Here is a 23,084-nt window from a genome sequence, read left to right on the forward strand (position 1 = left end):
TTGGTCGGTCATTCAGGTCCACAACCAAATCCCCAACATACACACACATTTTTGCATTGCAAGTTTGAAGGCATCTGGTTAGTTCTTGTTTGGTTACAAGCTTAAATAAAATGAATTTGGTCACACACATCATTGAAAAAATTATAAAAGAATAATGAATTAAATTATATTTTTGTTTGAAATAATCAAATAATATGAATTTTGATGTATGTGATTAAATCTTTAGGCTTGTGACAAAGGAAGTATTGCTTCTAGTTAGTTAGTTACTAGAAAAATGCTAATGTGCACGACAAAAAAAGTCGTGCAAATTGCACGAGTCCGTAAAAGAGTGAGCTTGCAATTCAATTCTCATTTGCCCAACAATATTTATGAGTATCTTTCCACCTCTCTAGTGCCTTCCATTGACGGTCACCAACCTCTATATCGTGGCTTTTGCTTGGGTTTTATATTCACTTCATCTTCTTTTCCTTTTCATTAATTTTGCATGGAATATGACCAACGAAGCATAGTAATTATGAGTGTACATTATTCTCACAATTAATAACTGGTAACTAAGCACTGCTTTAACATGTTATACGGTTATGACTTTTACGGTGTTTTTTTTTTACCAAGCAAATTGTAAGTTGTTTAACGTGTCGTGCTTCTTCGTGCATTAGGAGTGTCGTGCTATATAGCACCACTCTAGTTACTATGTGAAGAAAAACCAAATTGAGTGCAATGAAGGAAACTATCAAATCAATAACTATCTATCATAAATCATACTATACTATACAGTTGGTGAAAACATATCATAAGTTATGCTGCTGATAAAGATTGTACCGCCAATAACATTTGATCTTAACAATAAAAGATACAGCATAAAATGCTCTTACCTAGCTACTTCAAAACAAAACAAAAAATAATAATCATATACTAACTTTACCCAAATGTCATAAAGTAAGAAAACAACTACTCAAATATAGTGATATATCCATACCACACCACCATCGTGGTCTAGCATGATGTGTGTGAGTGTTGTAAACTCTAACGTACCGAATTGGATTACTACTCCTAAAAGAACTTGTTGCTTAGTTAGGCATCAGAAAGAACACTAGGATCATCTTCTTATGGTGAAGGTGGCAAGTTGAGGTCAAAAAAACGTAGTTTCTTGACTTTCTTCTTCAAAGATGGATAAAGGTGAGATTTTTTGTGACCACCTAATGCTTGATAAGACCCAAAAACCTTAGGACACAACACACATTGGAATATTTTATGATCACTACTACTTGTTAAAGCAAGTTTTGTTTCATTTTGAAGACAAATGCTTTTGTGACTTTTATACTTCCCACAAACCTCTTGTTCTTCTTCTTTGACAGCAACATTGATCTTCCATTTATCTCTTGATAGCATCATGAGGGTTATAGCAGCTTCTTCTTCAGGGGAAAAGTTGAAAAGTGAAGTAACAGGTTCTGGTTCAGTTTCTGTTAGTTGTGAATGTGAATCTTTCAAACTTTGTTTAAGCTTCTTTTGTTCAGAATTTTGGACAAAGGTGAGTTTTCTTTTTTGAGTTGGGTTCTTTGACTCGGTTTCACTCTCTCTGTCATGAACAATAGTTTCTGTCGTTGAGAAAGAAAACTTGGGATCTGAAAGTTTGAAACATTTTTTGGGATTTTCTCTCAACCTATACATTAGACTCTTTTCATTTGAGTCTCTTTGTTCTACTGTTTGTTGGTCTTGTTCATTTTCAGAAGAAGATGAAAATGAGAGTAAGGTAGAAATAGAAGGAGTGTGGTGAGACTGTGTTTGTGGTTGGGGGTTTGGAGGAGGAAGAGGGAGGGTGGCAAAATGAGCCTTCATGTGTCCACCCAATGCTTTACCATTGATGAATGTTCTTGAGCAAAGCTTGCATTTGTACCTCTCCATTTTGGCACTAACTACATAGATAGAGAGAGAGAAAAAAGGTAGAAAACTAGAAAGGCTTTTTATTCTATTCGGAAAGAATGCTGATACGTGAACCACCTTAGGTGGACGTACCACTTCTACACCCTTCCACTTGTCACAATAAAATATAAAAAAATGAATCATAATCCATGTCAAACCAAAAAGAAAAAGGAAAAAGGAAAACTGAAAAAAGAAAGTCCTCTCTCTCTCGTCTCATTCATCCTCGCCTCCTTCTCCCATCCCTGTTTTTTGCCCCTCGTCGATGGAAGTTCTCCTCTCCATTTTTGTGGATTTGATCGTCAGTTACTGAAAGCTTTTGTCTAGCAGTTCCATCTCCTCCCGCATGTTTTCCGTCACCGTACTTTTCGTTCACTCTCTGTCACCGTTCTTAACTCAATCTCTCCATTTCATCTCAATCCGTGTTGCTCCACAATTGAAGGTGTGTCTTTTTTGTTTTTGCTTCTTCAATTTCTGGTTTTAATTGTTTGCATTTAGGGATATTTGAGTTTTATATGGTTTTGTTAAAGAGATTGGGTTAGGGTTAAGATGATTTTTTGAGTTTGGTACACATGCTTGTTGAGAAAGAAGGTTCTGCTTAACCTTGTGCTGATTATCTTCTTTGTTTTTAGATGTTGGGTTTGTCTCTTATTAAATCCATATTTTTGCTAATTAGTTTGTTAGATTCATTTGTACTTAATGATTGTGGGGTTATTGTTTTATCGAAGGCTTGTTTTAATTTGTTTATTTGAGATTCTCTACTACCCTTAGAATTTATGAAATTCTCTAGGAGAGATTATTGAAACAACCTATAGCATGTACATTCGGTGTTTTTAGCTTTTTTTCCATTAGCTCTCCAATGTAGAATTTATGATCTCTTTTATTATGAAGGTTGTTGTTTCTTTATTATTGCTTTCACATCTCTCTATTTGTCAATTCAAGCTGCTCAATCTTCACTATGGCGCAGCCAATTTTTTTTATCGTAAGCTTGTGTTCTGGTTCAGTTTCTGGTGTTGTATTGTGGGACTGTGATGCAGGTGTTAGTGTTGAAATGATGGCCTCTAATGTTGTCATATTGAGCTCGGTAGAGAGTTAATTGGCTAGAGTATATGGTTGGTGTTGTGATTCATCTATTTGGCCAGAGTACGATGGCCTTTTATGTGAAGATAGCAATTTGAAACCCTTTGTATGAGATTGTAGTTCACAGTGTAAACCTTTTTATGCCTAAATAGAAGATGAAAGGTGCTGTCTTTTTGGATCTGCTATAGTGATTTTTGTGGCTCGACTCCTCTGTTAGCTAGTGCAGGTGTTTTGTTGGTTAGCTTGTAGGATTGGTCTTTGTACATTTTTGTTTTTGGCTTTTAAGTCCTTTCATGTGGCTATTTTGGTTATGTGCTAGCTCTGTTTGCAGCAGGTTTCTTTTGTATTGTTTGCCTGTTTGTTTGTTCCTCTGCAGCCACTTTGCACTGCTGGGGCTGGTAATTTAGATCTGTGTGTATTTTAGTGATGAGTGGCAGATTATGATCCTTTGATTTCTTGCTAAAAGAAAATTAACAGCTTTCACAACAGAAAGAACTACAGCAAGATAAGTTGTTTGATTGGATTACAAATACGTTTGAGTGATTTCACATTACTCCCTGGTACTTAGTACATAATATTAATGACAGTTGTGAATTGCTTTTTGCAGAATTGGTGGTGTTACTATCCTAAGAAAAGGAAAATCTGATCTAATAAGCGATGGCGACACAGGTAGATCTTCGATAACTATAAAATCCCGGTTTTCCTTCTTGTCTAGTTTCTTAGTTTGAGCGGGTGGGATAATGAATGTCATTTCCTTGTTCTTCACTTGACCGACACATTTTCAAATCCAATCTAGAATGTAATGTTCTTTTTGGTAGATGAAGCATGAACATTACATTCTGAGATTAGAAAATGTGAAAATGATTGCATTTGTTTGACCATTTTTATTGAGAGAAAAAACTCTTGAAAACTTAGATGGTCTAGATAGGATTTTGAAAAGAAAAATAAATCTAAAATTGTCGTATTTGTGGTTGTGTTGTGAAGCTACTTTGAATAGCTTTAGAAAGAAAAAAAAACAATTACATAAAATGAGAGAGAATGTTATGGGGGGAAATTTTTAAATTATAACCAAATGAACAATTCTGCAAAAATAAAAATAAATGAACAATAGCCTCTTTTACACAAAATCTTGTTTATATCATGCACAACCATAAAATTACTTTTTGGTTGATGTTTAAACAAATGGGCCTATAACTGTCCTCTCTGAGATTAGTTTATGGAATAGGGGCTTTACGTTATGGAAATTGAAACAGACAACAATGGTAGATGAAGCATGACATATATTTTATGATATAGATTAGAGACTTTTAAATACTTGGCATGGGGTTTATAGGGAATTTATATTAAAGTGATCCATAGATGTTTGGAAACCATTTGATTTGGTTCTGTTATTTGTGCAGTCAAATCAGTTAGCATCTATGGTTCTCCTAGACGCTGTGGTGGCCAAGGCGATATCCTTTCTGGAAGGCAAGTAATTTTTTTTTTTTTTTTGCATTATATTTGTGAAATTCCTTCCAGGAAACTTTATGATGCAGTATGCTTAAATTGCTCTTCGTTATGTCATATGGAGTTCTCATTAATCTTGCTCATCTTTATGTTACACAGAGTTCTCTATTTTTATCATTGGTTTATCTTCTCATTCCCTTGTTAGTTTGTTACTGTTAGGCATTCAAGAAACAGTTGGAAGATGTCTAGAAAAATCAGAAGAAATTTTAAAGGCTTCATCCCTGAAAAGAAATAGAAAGAGAGAAATTACTCATTCATTTCTTGTTTGTTGTGTTTGTATCTTTTGATTCATTGAAAGCGAGAAGCAAATCATACAATTACTGTCCTTGTGGTCTTTTCATGAGTTTGACCATTAGTTGTTTTAAAGTAATTAAAGTTGTTAAGCTTCTACAGTTCGCTAATTCACCAAGTCTACTGACCTTGTGGACATTTTTTGTTTGCGAATTGTGGAGTATTGCATCCTGCGGTTTTCACTTATTCCATCCCTGGCTATTCGAAAGAGGACCTATAATACTGTTAAACAAAGCAATTAGTATTCATTAAATCTAGTGATTAGTAGAAAATAAGAAATAAATGTCAGTTAAGTATTTGTGTCATATGTTTATTTTAAATAAGAAATAAATGTCAGTTAAGTATTCAGCGTAACTACTAACTTAATATTGGACTATGATACTTGAATTATTATTGTTATTTCTGCTATTCACAAGAATTTACAAGGCCTTCTGAAAGTATTGCTAGACTCTCTTGTACGTATCTATGTGAATTGCTTTCTTTGTTTTCTGGCTTTAGGTATTATACTTATCACAACTTTTGCAGGGTATATTCACAGGAAAATGTGGGACAGCATTAGACCATGGTGTTACCGCTGTTGGGTATGGAACAGAAAATGGAGTCAATTATTGGATAGTAAGGAATTCATGGGGTAAGAGCTGGGGAGAATCAGGCTATGTAAGAATGGAACGTAATCTAGCAACAAGCATGGGAGGCAAATGTAGAATTGCAATGCAGTCTTCCTATCCCATAAAGAAGGGCCAAAATTCCCCAAATCCTAGACCATCTCCTCCTTCACCTATGAACCCACCAACCGTTTGTAGTAGATATCCCAGTTGTGCTTCAAGCACTACTTGTTGTTGTGTACTTGGAATCGGAAATCTTCGCATGTATATATTTTGCCTAAAACGATATTATTTACTCATGGGAAAGATAACTAGCCAAATATATGGTCTGTATGACCACATTTTTACACATGCATGACCACTATTTTTTAATATGCGTGACATTTATTTTTTCAGAAATTAGAACTTGTCCGTCTTTAGGCGTGATAAACTCGCATATTGTAAAATAGGTTATTTATGGTTGGAAAGGCTTTTAGTGCAGTGATCAAATTAGATTATGTGTTTGATTTGCCTAAAACAAGATTATTTATACCTGGTAAAGATAAACTAGCCAAATATATGGTATGTGTGACCACATTTTTTAATATGCGTGACCACTATTTTTTCAGAAATTAGAATTTGTCCATCTTTAGGCGTGATAAACTCGCATATTGTAAAATAAGTTATTTATGGTTGGAAAGACTTTTAGTGCAGTGATCAAATTAGATTATGTGTTTGATTTGCCTAAAAAGATTATTTATACCTGGTAAAGATAAACTAGCCAAATATATGGTATGTGTGACCACATTTTTTAATATGCATGACCACTATTTTTTCAGAAATTAGAATTTGTCCGTCTTTAGGCGTGATAAACTCGCATATTGTAAAATAAGTTATTTATGGTTGGAAAGGCTTTTAGTGCAGTGATCAAATTAGATTATGTGTTTGATTTGCCTAAAACAAGATTATTTATATCTGGTAAAGATAAACTAGCCAAATATATGGTATGTGTGACCACATTTTTTAATATGCATGACCACTATTTTTTCAGAAATTAGAACTTGTCCGTCTTTAGGCGTGATAAACTCGCATATTGTAAAATAAGTTATTTATGGTTGGAAAGACTTTTAGTGCAGTGATCAAATTAGATTATGTGTTTGATTTGCCTAAAACAAGATTATTTATACCTGGTAAAGATAAGCTAGCCAAATATATGGTATGTGTGACCACATTTTTTAATATGTGTGACCACTATTTTTTCAGAAATTAGACACATGAAGGAAAAAAACGGTTAACCCTTTGTTAAAAAATGGATAAACGCTTCAAATATTTGGTTAGTTTGCAAGTTCCTGTCAAAACTTTGAAATTTCACACAACTTATCATCAATATTAGAAGACTCAAACCAAATCGCGCATAATCAATAGTTGTATCATAGCCTCACTAGTTACTACATTATGTACATTATGTCCCAAAACTACTTTACAAATTTTTTAGCAGTCAATAATCCTACATACATTCAACTAATTTTTCATTTGGCAATGAGAAAGCTTCAAATTATCTATAGTGATTTGTCCTTGGCCAATGAGAACACTTTAAATTCTTCATAGTGGTGTCAATACCTATTTGACTTTCTGTAGAGAAATCTTTGCCCGTCAACAATTGATTTTGCTTCGTTTTAACATAACCTGCATTAAACAAAAGAAAATTAAAACAATAAAGTGATAAACTACTCACCTAAACAAGTTAATATTTGGATTTTATATGAGAGCAATACACAAAGCTTCCATTATCTAACAAACATAACCCAGCAAGTTCAATGTTGAAAACAAATTGAAATAACACCAAAAGAAATTCAATATCACATATTGTCTTTACATCTAGCATAGTGAAAACAATAGCACACCACTTATCACAAACACACCTAAGAAAATCTCCAACATCATATTGTTACACCAAACTCATAATTTGTGACTGATGGTAATAAAATGAGAGGTGAATGATATTTATTGTTTGACAGACTTTAAGCAAACTAACCAAAAATGATTTGTCCTTAACCAATTATTAACAAAGGCGTATCCATATTTTTTTCATTACCAGTTTGTCTCCTTTCTTACTATTTCTTCACAAACCTCATTCATTTTCAACCTAGTAACCCATATCTTAATTCATAACCTAATCTTGCAGAAATTTACCCAAAAACTTAAATTAATTAGCTGTCTCATATCAATGTGTAACTCATATCAAATATGAAGAACAAATTTCAACACACATAAACATATAAAACCCTCAATGCAAACCCCCAATGTAGAAGTTAAAGAAATTTTTTGAGATGGAACTCACCTTCAAGAACAGAGACAGTTATGACGGTGAATCCAACCCCAAAATTCTGACAAAACGTAGAGAGGGGAGGAGACAGTGTAGGTGTGGGTGATGTATGGAGTGGAGGTGAGAAAGTTGTTGGCAGAAATGAAACTAAGAGAGAGAACAGAGAAGGTTTGGAGATGAAACAGAATGAGAGAGAGAGAGAGAGAGAGTGGGGATTTGTTTCTCTTCTTTTTTTCCTTTTCACTTAACATAATCTATTTCTTATGTTTTTTCATTTTTTTTAATGCCATGTCAAGGGCCATGTCAAGGGTGTAGCAAAGGGTGTACCAAAAGAGTGGTACATGAAACATTTTCCATTGGGACATGGCATAAAATGTTTCATGTACCACTCTTTTGGTACACCCTTTGCTACACCCTTGACATGGCCCTTGACATGGCATTAAAAAAAATGAAAAAACATAAGAAATAGATTATGTTAAGTGAAAAGGAAAAAAAGAAGAGAAACAAATCCCCACTCTCTCTCTCTCTCTCTCTCATTCTGTTTCATCTCCAAACCTTCTCTGTTCTCTCTCTTAGTTTCATTTCTGCCAACAACTTTCTCACCTCCACTCCATACATCACCCACACCTACACTGTCTCCTCCCCTCTCTACGTTTTGTCAGAATTTTGGGGTTGGATTCACCGTCATAACTGTCTCTGTTCTTGAAGGTGAGTTCCATCTCAAAAAATTTCTTTAACTTCTACATTGGGGGTTTGCATTGAGGGTTTTATATGTTTATGTGTGTTGAAATTTGTTCTTCATATTTGATATGAGTTACACATTGATATGAGACAGCTAATTAATTTAAGTTTTTGGGTAAATTTCTGCAAGATTAGGTTATGAATTAAGATATGGGTTACTAGGTTGAAAATGAATGAGGTTTGTGAAGAAATAGTAAGAAAGGAGACAAACTGGTAATGAAAAAAATATGGATACGCCTTTGTTAATAATTGGTTAAGGACAAATCATTTTTGGTTAGTTTGCTTAAAGTCTGTCAAACAATAAATATCATTCACCTCTCATTTTATTACCATCAGTCACAAATTATGAGTTTGGTGTAACAATATGATGTTGGAGATTTTCTTAGGTGTGTTTGTGATAAGTGGTGTGCTATTGTTTTCACTATGCTAGATGTAAAGACAATATGTGATATTGAATTTCTTTTGGTGTTATTTCAATTTGTTTTCAACATTGAACTTGCTGGGTTATGTTTGTTAGATAATGGAAGCTTTGTGTATTGCTCTCATATAAAATCCAAATATTAACTTGTTTAGGTGAGTAGTTTATCACTTTATTGTTTTAATTTTCTTTTGTTTAATGCAGGTTATGTTAAAACGAAGCAAAATCAATTGTTGACGGGCAAAGATTTCTCTACAGAAAGTCAAATAGGTATTGACACCACTATGAAGAATTTAAAGTGTTCTCATTGGCCAAGGACAAATCACTATAGATAATTTGAAGCTTTCTCATTGCCAAATGAAAAATTAGTTGAATGTATGTAGGATTATTGACTGCTAAAAAATTTGTAAAGTAGTTTTGGGACATAATGTACATAATGTAGTAACTAGTGAGGCTATGATACAACTATTGATTATGCGCGATTTGGTTTGAGTCTTCTAATATTGATGATAAGTTGTGTGAAATTTCAAAGTTTTGACAGGAACTTGCAAACTAACCAAATATTTGAAGCGTTTATCCATTTTTTAACAAAGGGTTAACCGTTTTTTTCCTTCATGTGTCTAATTTCTGAAAAAATAGTGGTCACACATATTAAAAAATGTGGTCACACATACCATATATTTGGCTAGCTTATCTTTACCAGGTATAAATAATCTTGTTTTAGGCAAATCAAACACATAATCTAATTTGATCACTGCACTAAAAGTCTTTCCAACCATAAATAACTTATTTTACAATATGCGAGTTTATCACGCCTAAAGACGGACAAGTTCTAATTTCTGAAAAAATAGTGGTCATGCATATTAAAAAATGTGGTCACACATACCATATATTTGGCTAGTTTATCTTTACCAGATATAAATAATCTTGTTTTAGGCAAATCAAACACATAATCTAATTTGATCACTGCACTAAAAGCCTTTCCAACCATAAATAACTTATTTTACAATATGCGAGTTTATCACGCCTAAAGACGGACAAATTCTAATTTCTGAAAAAATAGTGGTCATGCATATTAAAAAATGTGGTCACACATACCATATATTTGGCTAGTTTATCTTTACCAGGTATAAATAATCTTTTTAGGCAAATCAAACACATAATCTAATTTGATCACTGCACTAAAAGTCTTTCCAACCATAAATAACTTATTTTACAATATGCGAGTTTATCACGCCTAAAGATGGACAAATTCTAATTTCTGAAAAAATAGTGGTCACGCATATTAAAAAATGTGGTCACACATACCATATATTTGGCTAGTTTATCTTTACCAGGTATAAATAATCTTGTTTTAGGCAAATCAAACACATAATCTAATTTGATCACTGCACTAAAAGCCTTTCCAACCATAAATAACCTATTTTACAATATGCGAGTTTATCACGCCTAAAGACGGACAAGTTCTAATTTCTGAAAAAATAAATGTCACGCATATTAAAAAATAGTGGTCATGCATGTGTAAAAATGTGGTCATACAGACCATATATTTGGCTAGTTATCTTTCCCATGAGTAAATAATATCGTTTTAGGCAAAATATATACATGCGAAGATTTCCGATTCCAAGTACACAACAACAAGTAGTGCTTGAAGCACAACTGGGATATCTACTACAAACGGTTGGTGGGTTCATAGGTGAAGGAGGAGATGGTCTAGGATTTGGGGAATTTTGGCCCTTCTTTATGGGATAGGAAGACTGCATTGCAATTCTACATTTGCCTCCCATGCTTGTTGCTAGATTACGTTCCATTCTTACATAGCCTGATTCTCCCCAGCTCTTACCCCATGAATTCCTTACTATCCAATAATTGACTCCATTTTCTGTTCCATACCCAACAGCGGTAACACCATGGTCTAATGCTGTCCCACATTTTCCTGTGAATATACCCTGCAAAAGTTGTGATAAGTATAATACCTAAAGCCAGAAAACAAAGAAAGCAATTCACATAGATACGTACAAGAGAGTCTAGCAATACTTTCAGAAGGCCTTGTAAATTCTTGTGAATAGCAGAAATAACAATAATAATTCAAGTATCATAGTCCAATATTAAGTTAGTAGTTACGCTGAATACTTAACTGACATTTATTTCTTATTTAAAATAAACATATGACACAAATACTTAACTGACATTTATTTCTTATTTTCTACTAATCACTAGATTTAATGAATACTAATTGCTTTGTTTAACAGTATTATAGGTCCTCTTTCGAATAGCCAGGGATGGAATAAGTGAAAACCGCAGGATGCAATACTCCACAATTCGCAAACAAAAAATGTCCACAAGGTCAGTAGACTTGGTGAATTAGCGAACTGTAGAAGCTTAACAACTTTAATTACTTTAAAACAACTAATGGTCAAACTCATGAAAAGACCACAAGGACAGTAATTGTATGATTTGCTTCTCGCTTTCAATGAATCAAAAGATACAAACACAACAAACAAGAAATGAATGAGTAATTTCTCTCTTTCTATTTCTTTTCAGGGATGAAGCCTTTAAAATTTCTTCTGATTTTTCTAGACATCTTCCAACTGTTTCTTGAATGCCTAACAGTAACAAACTAACAAGGGAATGAGAAGATAAACCAATGATAAAAATAGAGAACTCTGTGTAACATAAAGATGAGCAAGATTAATGAGAACTCCATATGACATAACGAAGAGCAATTTAAGCATACTGCATCATAAAGTTTCCTGGAAGGAATTTCACAAATATAATGCAAAAAAAAAAAAAAATTACTTGCCTTCCAGAAAGGATATCGCCTTGGCCACCACAGCGTCTAGGAGAACCATAGATGCTAACTGATTTGACTGCACAAATAACAGAACCAAATCAAATGGTTTCCAAACATCTATGGATCACTTTAATATAAATTCCCTATAAACCCCATGCCAAGTATTTAAAAGTCTCTAATCTATATCATAAAATATATGCCATGCTTCATCTACCATTGTTGTCTGTTTCAATTTCCATAACGTAAAGCCCCTATTCCATAAACTAATCTCAGAGAGGACAGTTATAGGCCCATTTGTTTAAACATCAACCAAAAAGTAATTTTATGGTTGTGCATGATATAAACAAGATTTTGTGTAAAAGAGGCTATTGTTCATTTATTTTTATTTTTGCAGAATTGTTCATTTGGTTATAATTTAAAAATTTCCCCCCATAACATTCTCTCTCATTTTATGTAATTGTTTTTTTTTCTTTCTAAAGCTATTCAAAGTAGCTTCACAACACAACCACAAATACGACAATTTTAGATTTATTTTTCTTTTCAAAATCCTATCTAGACCATCTAAGTTTTCAAGAGTTTTTTCTCTCAATAAAAATGGTCAAACAAATGCAATCATTTTCACATTTTCTAATCTCAGAATGTAATGTTCATGCTTCATCTACCAAAAAGAACATTACATTCTAGATTGGATTTGAAAATGTGTCGGTCAAGTGAAGAACAAGGAAATGACATTCATTATCCCACCCGCTCAAACTAAGAAACTAGACAAGAAGGAAAACCGGGATTTTATAGTTATCGAAGATCTACCTGTGTCGCCATCGCTTATTAGATCAGATTTTCCTTTTCTTAGGATAGTAACACCACCAATTCTGCAAAAAGCAATTCACAACTGTCATTAATATTATGTACTAAGTACCAGGGAGTAATGTGAAATCACTCAAACGTATTTGTAATCCAATCAAACAACTTATCTTGCTGTAGTTCTTTCTGTTGTGAAAGCTGTTAATTTTCTTTTAGCAAGAAATCAAAGGATCATAATCTGCCACTCATCACTAAAATACACACAGATCTAAATTACCAGCCCCAGCAGTGCAAAGTGGCTGCAGAGGAACAAACAAACAGGCAAACAATACAAAAGAAACCTGCTGCAAACAGAGCTAGCACATAACCAAAATAGCCACATGAAAGGACTTAAAAGCCAAAAACAAAAATGTACAAAGACCAATCCTACAAGCTAACCAACAAAACACCTGCACTAGCTAACAGAGGAGTCGAGCCACAAAAATCACTATAGCAGATCCAAAAAGACAGCACCTTTCATCTTCTATTTAGGCATAAAAAGGTTTACACTGTGAACTACAATCTCATACAAAGGGTTTCAAATTGCTATCTTCACATAAAAGGCCATCGTACTCTGGCCAAATAGATGAATCACAACACCAACCATATACTCTAGCCAATTAACTCTCTACCGAGCTCAATATGACAACATTAGAGGCCATCATTTCAACACTAACACCTGCATCACAGTCCCACAATACAACACCAGAAACTGAACCAGAACACAAGCTTACGATAAAAAAAATTGGCTGCGCCATAGTGAAGATTGAGCAGCTTGAATTGACAAATAGAGAGATGTGAAAGCAATAATAAAGAAACAACAACCTTCATAATAAAAGAGATCATAAATTCTACATTGGAGAGCTAATGGAAAAAAAGCTAAAAACACCGAATGTACATGCTATAGGTTGTTTCAATAATCTCTCCTAGAGAATTTCATAAATTCTAAGGGTAGTAGAGAATCTCAAATAAACAAATTAAAACAAGCCTTCGATAAAACAATAACCCCACAATCATTAAGTACAAATGAATCTAACAAACTAATTAGCAAAAATATGGATTTAATAAGAGACAAACCCAACATCTAAAAACAAAGAAGATAATCAGCACAAGGTTAAGCAGAACCTTCTTTCTCAACAAGCATGTGTACCAAACTCAAAAAATCATCTTAACCCTAACCCAATCTCTTTAACAAAACCATATAAAACTCAAATATCCCTAAATGCAAACAATTAAAACCAGAAATTGAAGAAGCAAAAACAAAAAAGACACACCTTCAATTGTGGAGCAACACGGATTGAGATGAAATGGAGAGATTGAGTTAAGAACGGTGACAGAGAGTGAACGAAAAGTACGGTGACGGAAAACATGCGGGAGGAGATGGAACTGCTAGACAAAAGCTTTCAGTAACTGACGATCAAATCCACAAAAATGGAGAGGAGAACTTCCATCGACGAGGGGCAAAAAACAGGGATGGGAGAAGGAGGCGAGGATGAATGAGACGAGAGAGAGAGGACTTTCTTTTTTCAGATTTCCTTTTTCCTTTTTCTTTTTGGTTTGACATGGATTATGATTCATTTTTTTATATTTTATTGTGACAAGTGGAAGGGTGTAGAAGTGGTACGTCCACCTAAGGTGGTTCACGTATCAGCATTCTTGTGATAGTATGTGTTTAGAGGAATTTGGAAACTAAAAAGGAGTAGCAGCACACAAGAATCCCACCACCAATGCGACCCATAACCCAAAAGTTACGTTGGTTTGGTTTTGTTTTTTTCCTTGATAGAGTAAGGTTGTTATTTTTTTTTGGTTTGAGAAAAGTTATATTATAATATGTATCACCTTCATAAACACTCCTACCGTTGATTAATATTTAAAAAATGTTTAAAATTCATTTTTATAATTAAAAAATGATTTAATTGAAACTATTTTGATTAAAAGAACATAAAATAAATATGCAGCTCATATTAAATAGACATCAATCAAATGAGTGTCTTGGTTGTAAATACGAGAAATGTCATGAGTTTTTATTTATTTATTTTTGAATAGTATTAAAGACCTTCATTGGGATTTTTCGTTAATTTTAAGTATCGGTTTATAGTGGATCTAAGAACTCAAAAGTTATCTTACACCGTGTTTTTATATGATTGTCAATTTAATAATTTTCTCCTTTTCTTTTTGATCAAATTAACACTTACTTTATGTGTATTTTTATGGTGTCCCAAAAAGTTCTAACATTTTTTGTTGTTCAAATATCATGAACACATATGTCACTTAAAACTTATTATTATTATTATTATTATCATCATCTGATGACTTATTAGGGTCGGGGCAAACCATAAGACACAAATAACACATATAGAATATAGATACTTACAAATCACCCACTATAGAAGTTTCTACATCGACAACGGAATTTTAACTTACAAACTTGCGAGTGAATCAACTCCTTATCAACCTAATAAACCTTCGTTGATTTTTTCTGCCTATCCATTATTAGTGTATATTTTTTTTTATAAAGATTAATAGTGTAGAGATGAGCAGCAGCTATATCCATTTATTTGGAAAATTTTAGTTATTTACTTAAGTAAAATGACAGAAAAAAAGTTACATTAAAATTTGATATCCTTGCAAAATGTACAGGAAAAAAAAATTACACTAAATCAAATTAAACTTTAACAAACAGGTGAATAATTTTTTTTGAGTGCCACATAATTAAGAAAGTGTGATGCTCGTTCAAAAAAAAAGGCGTGATACTGCTACTACTAACTGCACGGTCAACACTGCTGCAAATATTTTATTTGCCATAGCAGTACTGAGAATAATACAGATAAATGGTGAGAGATTTTTGTTTTATTTAAGCAAAAGAATAAGTTAGAAAAGCATGATCGCGAACATGGAAAGAGCAATGTGCAACATGGAAACTTTGCCCTGGATGAAATATCTTTTTCAAATTATGATTTTTGTTATTGGGCTCGTGACTCTCACATACACACACAGAAAAGAGATATGTTATTTGAATAAGACAAAATTATTTCATAATTTTTTATCTTTAGTTGAGTATTTTTTTTTTCATTCAAATTATTTATCTTTTGAAATGTTTGTAAGTTAGTTTTTTTTTCATTTTTATTAAAAAAAAAACATTGATGAGACTAGCCTTATTAAAAAAAAAAACATTGATGAGACTAGCCACATATGATTATCAGGGTTGGTGTTTTCTAGATTTTGATTTGAAACACTAAAACTTGGTGTTTTGATTTGAATTTTACGGATTTGATGAAAAATGCGATGATGGTGAAGATGATGAACATATGGAAAAGAAGATGAATATTTGTTTTTCCTAAGTTTTTTTAACGATAAAAATATTTATAAAAAAATATATTACTAACAATCATACGCAGCAAGCCACCTCAACACTTTTTTAATAAAAAATGAGGAAATGATTAACTTGTACAAGTTTTAACAAATAAAGAATTTGAACAAAGACAGAAAAGTGATAAAGAATTCAAGTGTTATAAATAATAAGATAAAATATTTGAATGAGACAAAAAAAGATAAATGACTCAATTGTTACAAAAAATAAGATAAAAGACACATTGAGTAATTTTGCCTTTGAAAAACTATTTATGAGACAACTTTTGGAATAACCATAAATTTACAAAACAAAAACAAAAGTATATTGACATGAAAACCAAATCAACAGAAAAAAAAATTAAAACATAATATGAATACGAGAAATAAATTTATCACAAAAATTGTCATAAAATGATTATACAAATATTATTTCTCCGCTGAAAATACCAAAAGAAATATGTTTTTGTTAATTTTTCATTTTTAGATGGAGACATGAGACATAACTACTTTTTCACTGTTTAATTGAAGTTAATGTGTTTGTTAAAAAGTTTAATTGCAGTTTTGTTACTTGTGTATTATATTTATTGTACAGTTTTGGTTTTCAAATTCTAATTGTTTATTCATCAAAAAAATAAGTTGTAACCGTATAAATTTAGTAATCCCGAATAGGATTACCTTAGATAAAAATTATTTAAAAAACAAAAAATTAGTCATTCATATGTCTCAAAATTTCCCCAAGATACTCAAACATTTTTTTTTAAAGCAAATGAATTAATGAAAACAAGGTATATATCAAGCTATCAAAGCACCAACTAAGGGTGTCATGCAACCCAACAAAGTATTTTACATGTTATCACACATCCTAGTAACTCATCAAACTAAAACTTTAAGATGCAAGTTTTGTCTATCATATAATTAAGTAATTTCGCAGGAATGCGGAAGACAAAAAGGAATAAGAAACCGAAGGCCGCGTCAAAAAAGCGTGGAATTATTTTAACCATATGGGGTCGCATAAATTTTTTTTATTTGGCGGAGTCAGTCAAGGAACACATAGGAGGCATGAAAGGTGGTTGGAGTTGCAGTCAGATTGTTTTTGGGTCGATGGAGAGTACAGAGGAGGTCAAGGGGCATAGGTCGTCGGGTGCTAGTGTGGAGGTAAAAGGGGTCAGTGGTGCATAGAACTCAAATTTTGTGGCTCAAAGGAATGTGATACTATCTAGTTCAACGTCAGGGGTTTAGATACCAATAAGGGATTCATTTTTGAAGGTGCCCCAAACCCCTCTTTCATTAGTCGCAACTTCACAGTTGAAAGTGTTGGAGGCATCAAGGGTTCTTGGCATCCAAAAAACAGCTGAGTTGTCCTTCACAATGGTGGATGACGCTATGATTAATAAATTAATTGTTTTGGAAGAATTGGAAGTAATGAGGAAAGAAGAAAGGGAGAACGTGTTATCAATGATTGGTATAACCTTTAATGTTAGAGGTTTGGGTGGGAGGGTGAAGATAAGCAAAGTGAAAGAATTGGTCCTTCAACAAAGGGTGGAGTTGGAGTTGGAGGATGCGAATTGAATGTGTTGGGAGGTGTTTTACTTGAAATCACCCAAATGGTAGAACGATGAGCCGTATAGATAGCATCCTCGTTTTGGAAGAGTGGACCCATGCTTTGGGACCTCATCCCTTCGGGTGCTTCCACGTGATGTGTCGGACCATTGTTCTTTGGTGCTTAAAGGTGGTGGTTGAGATTGGGGGCAAAACCATTTCAATTTAATAATTATTGGTTGGAGAATCGGAATTTTAAAGGTGTGATGGAGAAGTTTTGGAGGAGTCAAATGTCAAAGTGTGACGGGGTGGATGGGCTATGTGTTAAAGGAGAAGCTTAAGTTGTTAAAATGTATACTTAAGGAGGGAGTAAGGCGAAGTATGGGGGTTCGTAGGAGAGGATCTTGAAGTTGGTAGAGGAAAATTTTCATGGTCAATGATGACATTATCATTATTCAAATTTTCATTAGATTGTTCAGGATTATCTTCTTCTACGGCCAATCCATCGCTATTTGTAGACTCTTCTACTTTTTTTTTTAAACGGAAGTCTCTTCTATTTGTTTACATACAAATTTATCTATTGCTCCCTTTTGTGATCATGTTAATTCTAACACTCTTTTCTCCTCCTATTTTTTTCACTATCAAATGCATGTTTTCACGAAAATATTATACGAAAAAAATAATGAAACAAAACTAACAAAATAATGGTACTTGAGTTATGCTCACCGACGAAGTTTAGTCAACCAACCTAAATTATTCGAGCCTAAATATTGTGTCTCCAAGATGTCTAAAAAAATTACAAAATAAATTAATTGCAAATCTTGAAAATTAAAAATAAAATAGGTACTACGATTAAAAATCAAGAGTTTTTTTTTTTTACAAAAAAACGATATTCATTCATTCAAATCAATAGAGTACATCATTCAACACAGCTAAAAACGTAAAAGTTGAATCTGCGAACAAACTCACATCCAAGTTAATAATATATAATGACACAATGCTCAAATTAAAGTGACCGGGATATACCCATGCCTCCGGATCTGCAACGTTGATGCCCAAATCTTTGATTGAATGATCGATCTTTGAATATCAATCAAATGAACACCGCAATACTGAAATTAGTTTATATTGTGAAAATATGATGATGCTCAATGTAAACATTATAAAACTAGTTTATATTTGTTGATAAAATAGTTTTTTTTATTTCTGAAGCAAAAAATTTTACATCCTCATAGTTGGATAGTACTTGAAGAGATAATGAGAGACTTGTTTAGCAAAATTAAAAACCATAATTCAAAACAATAATGTTCGTTCTTCACATAACAATAAAATGCTTTTTTTTACGTACTATTAACCAAGAGACTTAAAATCTACCTCTTATCAGGTACTCTTGAGATTGCTCTTTGCCACAACACACCATAGTACCATTTGTTTCAATCTTCTGCAAAAAAAAAATGAAAAAATAGGCGTTTTTATATATGTTATTGTCACATACACAAATCACTACATTCTAAATTATATTGTCTATGAATATGTGTCAAATCATTGTATTTTTAAATTTATTGTGTAATTATGACATAATATTATGTTTAATACATTGTACATATCATTACTTGTTGACACTTGAAAAAACAAACAAGACAATAACAGAGGCTTGTTTGTATCAAACTAATTATCCGAGACATTTCTATTATCTACATATCCTTCTTTCTCTTCGGCCCAAAGAATTAAGTAGAGTCTACTAAACATAAAGAACATACCACCAAGAATAATGGAATATTGAATGCAATGTTAAAAATTGATGAATCATAATATTCTACAATTTAGAATGTGGTTTGCTTATCATATAAGTTATCTTCTAATATTGACAAGGTCTCAAATGGTAGAGAGAGAGTAACTAGGCACAATGTTTCAATTGACAAACACACTGAGATAATAAGAGAGATATGCTTGTATCAAACTCACTCTCAGAGAAATCTTTACTATCTGCATATTATTCTTTTCCTTTGGCCCACAAAACTAAGTTGACTCCATTGAATAAAAGGAACATACCACCATGATTAGAATATTCAACACAGTGTTAAAAATTGATGAATTATAAGACTCTACAATTTATTATGTAGTTTGTACATTTTATAAGTTACCTTTCAATGTTATTGGTTGGCATAATATGTTTTTGGATTTGGAGAAATTGGAGTTTTTTTATTATGTTGATGTATTTTTATTTAAAAGTGGTTAGGTTTGTTTCTGTTATGTTGTTTTGAAACAATAAAACTAGAAAATTGCGCTTCTGAAACACAATTATCTTCCCCCAAATGGTGTTTTAAAACCCCTAATATTATGGTATCTTTTAACTGACTCCAAGAAGAAGCAACTTCAAATGAAATACAAACTATGTCGGACGACGATAGCTCCTCCGATAATGATAAGGTCGTGTTTGAGGATTTGTTGCAACAGACTCTTGATCTAATGAATAGCAAACCACATAGAAAAGAAGGCTTCACAGAAGAGGAAGACAAGTTTACGAAATCATATCCATATTGCAGTAAAGTGAAGCTGGAATATCATGATACTTTAAGTATTAATTGGCTAATAAATCTTTTCAATTGATCTATGAGTCGGGTGTTAGCCCATGATAAGATGTATCAAAATATTCTCCAAGTGTTCTATCTTCTGTCATATTTGCACCAAATCAGGGATATTAATGGTCCTCATTTGATTGTGACACCTAAGTTGATGGTCGACTGTTGGGTTAATAAGATTAATAGTATCATTCCCAACCTAAAAACGTGAAGTATCTTGATTTGAAGACTGAAGATCCCTTTGCACAGTTTGGGTCTGATATTTGTATCGCAAAGGAGTCTAAACTCCCTAAAATTGAATGGTGTTACACCATAGTAGATCATATTCATCTAGTGCTAAAAGAGAACACAATGCTGTCGAAAACATTGATGAGCATTGAATCAAAAAATTGAATAGTGATAACTAAGACACTGTCAAAGTTGCAGGATGACATCTTTGAGCTTTATATTTTTCTTAACTTCTGGCTGCCAGAAGTTTTTTTAATAAAACTAGAAAGTTACTGTGTTTTGTGGATTTTAAAAGGCTAAAAATTTGAGTTAATGTTTTTAGGTATCATTTGTTTAGAAAATCACTTTGAAATCATTTTCCAAAGACACTATGAATTAATTAGTTAAAACTTAAAAGACATCAAAAATGAATGCCTTAAAGATTCTTTATTGCATTTGATAGGGGAAACGAAGGTTGTTTATTGCTGGTCGTTTATTAACCTTGTTGACGACAAAGAAGGATCATCATCTGATGTTTATAGGTGAATTACCTTGCAAATGTCTTGATTATATAAATATGAATTTGTTGTTAATATGACTTTTACGTTTAATGTGTGTTATGGATTGTTGATTTTATATTGTCATAAAAAAAACGTGAAAAATAATTTAAGGTTACAATTATGTTCATGTTTCACGCCTAAACAACTACAATCTTACTCAGTTTCTTTATTGTTCAATGTGGGATTATGTTCATGAGTTCATATAAGCCCTTAGTATTACTTTGAGGGTGTCTCTTTGTGAAAAATTACATTATTGTTTTTGTGAGTTGTATATTTTGATTTACTAATTTTGTGTTTTATGTAACTTTATTGTAATTAATCAACGGTTTTTTCTTGTCTCCTATTGTAGGATGGTCAATTTTTTCCTCCCATTTTTGAGAAAAATTAACTTGCGATGGAACAGAATGTTTCAGAGGCTATTATCAAAGCATTATTCCAACACATATGAGACTGTCCTGTCTAAGTGTATTTTATGAACCAATTCTTGTATACGATTTTGTTTTTAAGAATTTGAATGTCTCAAGGTAACTATCTACTGAAAAACATGTCAAGGTATTTGTAGACCAAGATTTTCGGGTGTCAATCCATTGATTGGACTTGAACCTTCAATCTACCGGACTTGCTCGATTTTATTCTTGGGAAGGGAAAAATGAGATTGAAAAACCCTTTTTGGATCCGGGGGTCGGTTACGATTCGGGAAGGTGTTAGGCACCCGCGTCGTTCACGGTACTCCGTGAGAACCTCTTTCTAACTTTATTTTTATTTGAAAATTTATTGTTTAAAGTTGAAGTGAAAGAATGGAGGGAGAAGAAGTTGGAGTTTTGGTTATTTTTATTTGATCGATTTGGAAGGAATAAACCCATGCCTACGTACCCTTAAAAGGGATCAAAACCGCCGTAGTTCATTCTTATAAAAATATTTTTTGTGGGTTAGGTTGATTTTAATTTTTTTGAAAATGGTTTTTTAAGAAGGGGATTGAGGGGCCTCAAGGCTCTAGAAAGAAAATAGAAGTGAGGTTGTTTCGTTTTATTTGAGAAATTTAGTCTAAGTTTAATTAAAGTTCAATTAGGAATTTGATTAAGAAAATAAAGGGAAAATCACTTGGATTTGGATCCAAGGTTTATTAAGAAAATAATTTGACTTTTGCTCATTTGATTTTTGGGATAAAAAGGTTTTACTAAACTAACGGTAAATTAGCGTAATGATGCGAAAAGTAAAGCAAGTATGAATAAAAATGGTGTAATGTCGGTGCTTGTGTCGGTGTGTGCAATTACTAAGCTATTACATACCATCCTAGGGGCATTCTAAGAGAAATAAAAACATAAAAATAAATTACATCCATTCCCTAATTATACACACTAAAAGGTAAGCAAAATAAAAGAATAAATTACTTATCAAGAGTTAAAAGATGCATGATGCAATATTAGAGATGATGCAAAACAAAACATTAAGAATATGCATGTACCAAAGTGTTACGGCACTTGGAATAGACACAAAAAGCATAAAAGGTCTACATAATGAACCAAAATGCATGATATAACGGTTAAAACATTTAATAAAAAGCAGGAAACATTGTAAAAACAAATGCATGAATTAATAAAATGGTTTGAACACACAGAAAAATTACATGATGTAAATTCTTTCGAAGGTCTACATGAAACAAGTAAAAGTATGCATGATATATAAAAATTTGGCTATTAAGTGAGTGCATGATAGAAGGAAAATGATTTAAACCAAAAACACATAAATGTAGAAGTAGAGTTAATATGCTAGGATGCAAATGACGAACATGGTAAAACAAAAAGCAAATCAGTTTTATCATAAAACAGGGGGGTATGCAGTAGCAGTAAAGGGGGGTGTGTGCATAGCAGAAGTACTAGACAAAGCAGAAAGGGCTGAAGGAGAGCAGGAATGGGCCAGGCCAAGGGACATGGACATGGACATGGACCGGTTCAGGACCTGGAGCGGGTCAACCGAACCGGTCCCATATCAACACCATATAAAAACACAATTTTAGGGTTTACAACATATTTTATCAACAAGTTCATATTCCTTTTAGGCCAACGGCGCTGCTTACTCCTTCCTGTTTCTTTCATCATTTTTCTTTTTAGGTGCTTCTCAAAACCAAACACAAACACATATAGATCTAAACCCACAGCAAAAGGCTTTCTAGTTCTTCTTTGTTTCTTCATCTTTTTTCAAAAAAATTTCTTAAACATAACAAACTCATATGTTACACATTTAGACTACTCTATTTCTCTTGAATCCGATCTGCAAACTCAGGATGAATATGAAGCTGAGCTTCATCTTCATCGTTGGATCAAACCGGTGACTCCAGCGAACACTTC

The 23,084-nt window shown here is 32.8% G+C and overlaps 3 long non-coding RNA genes and 1 pseudogene across 3 annotated transcripts; 1 reads left to right on the top strand and 3 right to left on the bottom strand.

The window, feature by feature from the left end:
* Window positions 1-1,071: 1,071 nt before the first annotated feature.
* On the bottom strand, window positions 1,072-2,118 carry LOC146919438 (zinc finger protein ZAT9-like; annotated as a pseudogene).
* Window positions 2,119-6,786: 4,668 nt separating this feature from the next.
* LOC146919439 (uncharacterized) lies at window positions 6,787-8,053 on the bottom strand. Its single transcript, XR_015011494.1, has 2 exons — window positions 7,720-8,053; window positions 6,787-7,064 (listed from the first exon to the last, which is right to left on the bottom strand). It is a non-coding gene; the product is annotated as an uncharacterized LOC146919439 (long non-coding RNA).
* A 32-nt stretch (window positions 8,054-8,085) lies between these two features.
* LOC146919440 (uncharacterized) lies at window positions 8,086-9,345 on the top strand. Its single transcript, XR_015011495.1, has 2 exons — window positions 8,086-8,412; window positions 9,068-9,345. It is a non-coding gene; the product is annotated as an uncharacterized LOC146919440 (long non-coding RNA).
* Window positions 9,346-10,383: 1,038 nt separating this feature from the next.
* On the bottom strand, window positions 10,384-14,148 carry LOC146919441 (uncharacterized). Its single transcript, XR_015011496.1, has 4 exons — window positions 13,772-14,148; window positions 12,465-12,526; window positions 11,667-11,733; window positions 10,384-10,812 (listed from the first exon to the last, which is right to left on the bottom strand). It is a non-coding gene; the product is annotated as an uncharacterized LOC146919441 (long non-coding RNA).
* Window positions 14,149-23,084: the final 8,936 nt, after the last annotated feature.

This window comes from Medicago sativa, chromosome 5, assembly GCF_051527215.1.
Source record: "Medicago sativa cultivar Bolivia chromosome 5, Bolivia_mono, whole genome shotgun sequence".
In the NCBI taxonomy this organism is placed as follows: Eukaryota; Viridiplantae; Streptophyta; class Magnoliopsida; order Fabales; family Fabaceae; genus Medicago; species Medicago sativa.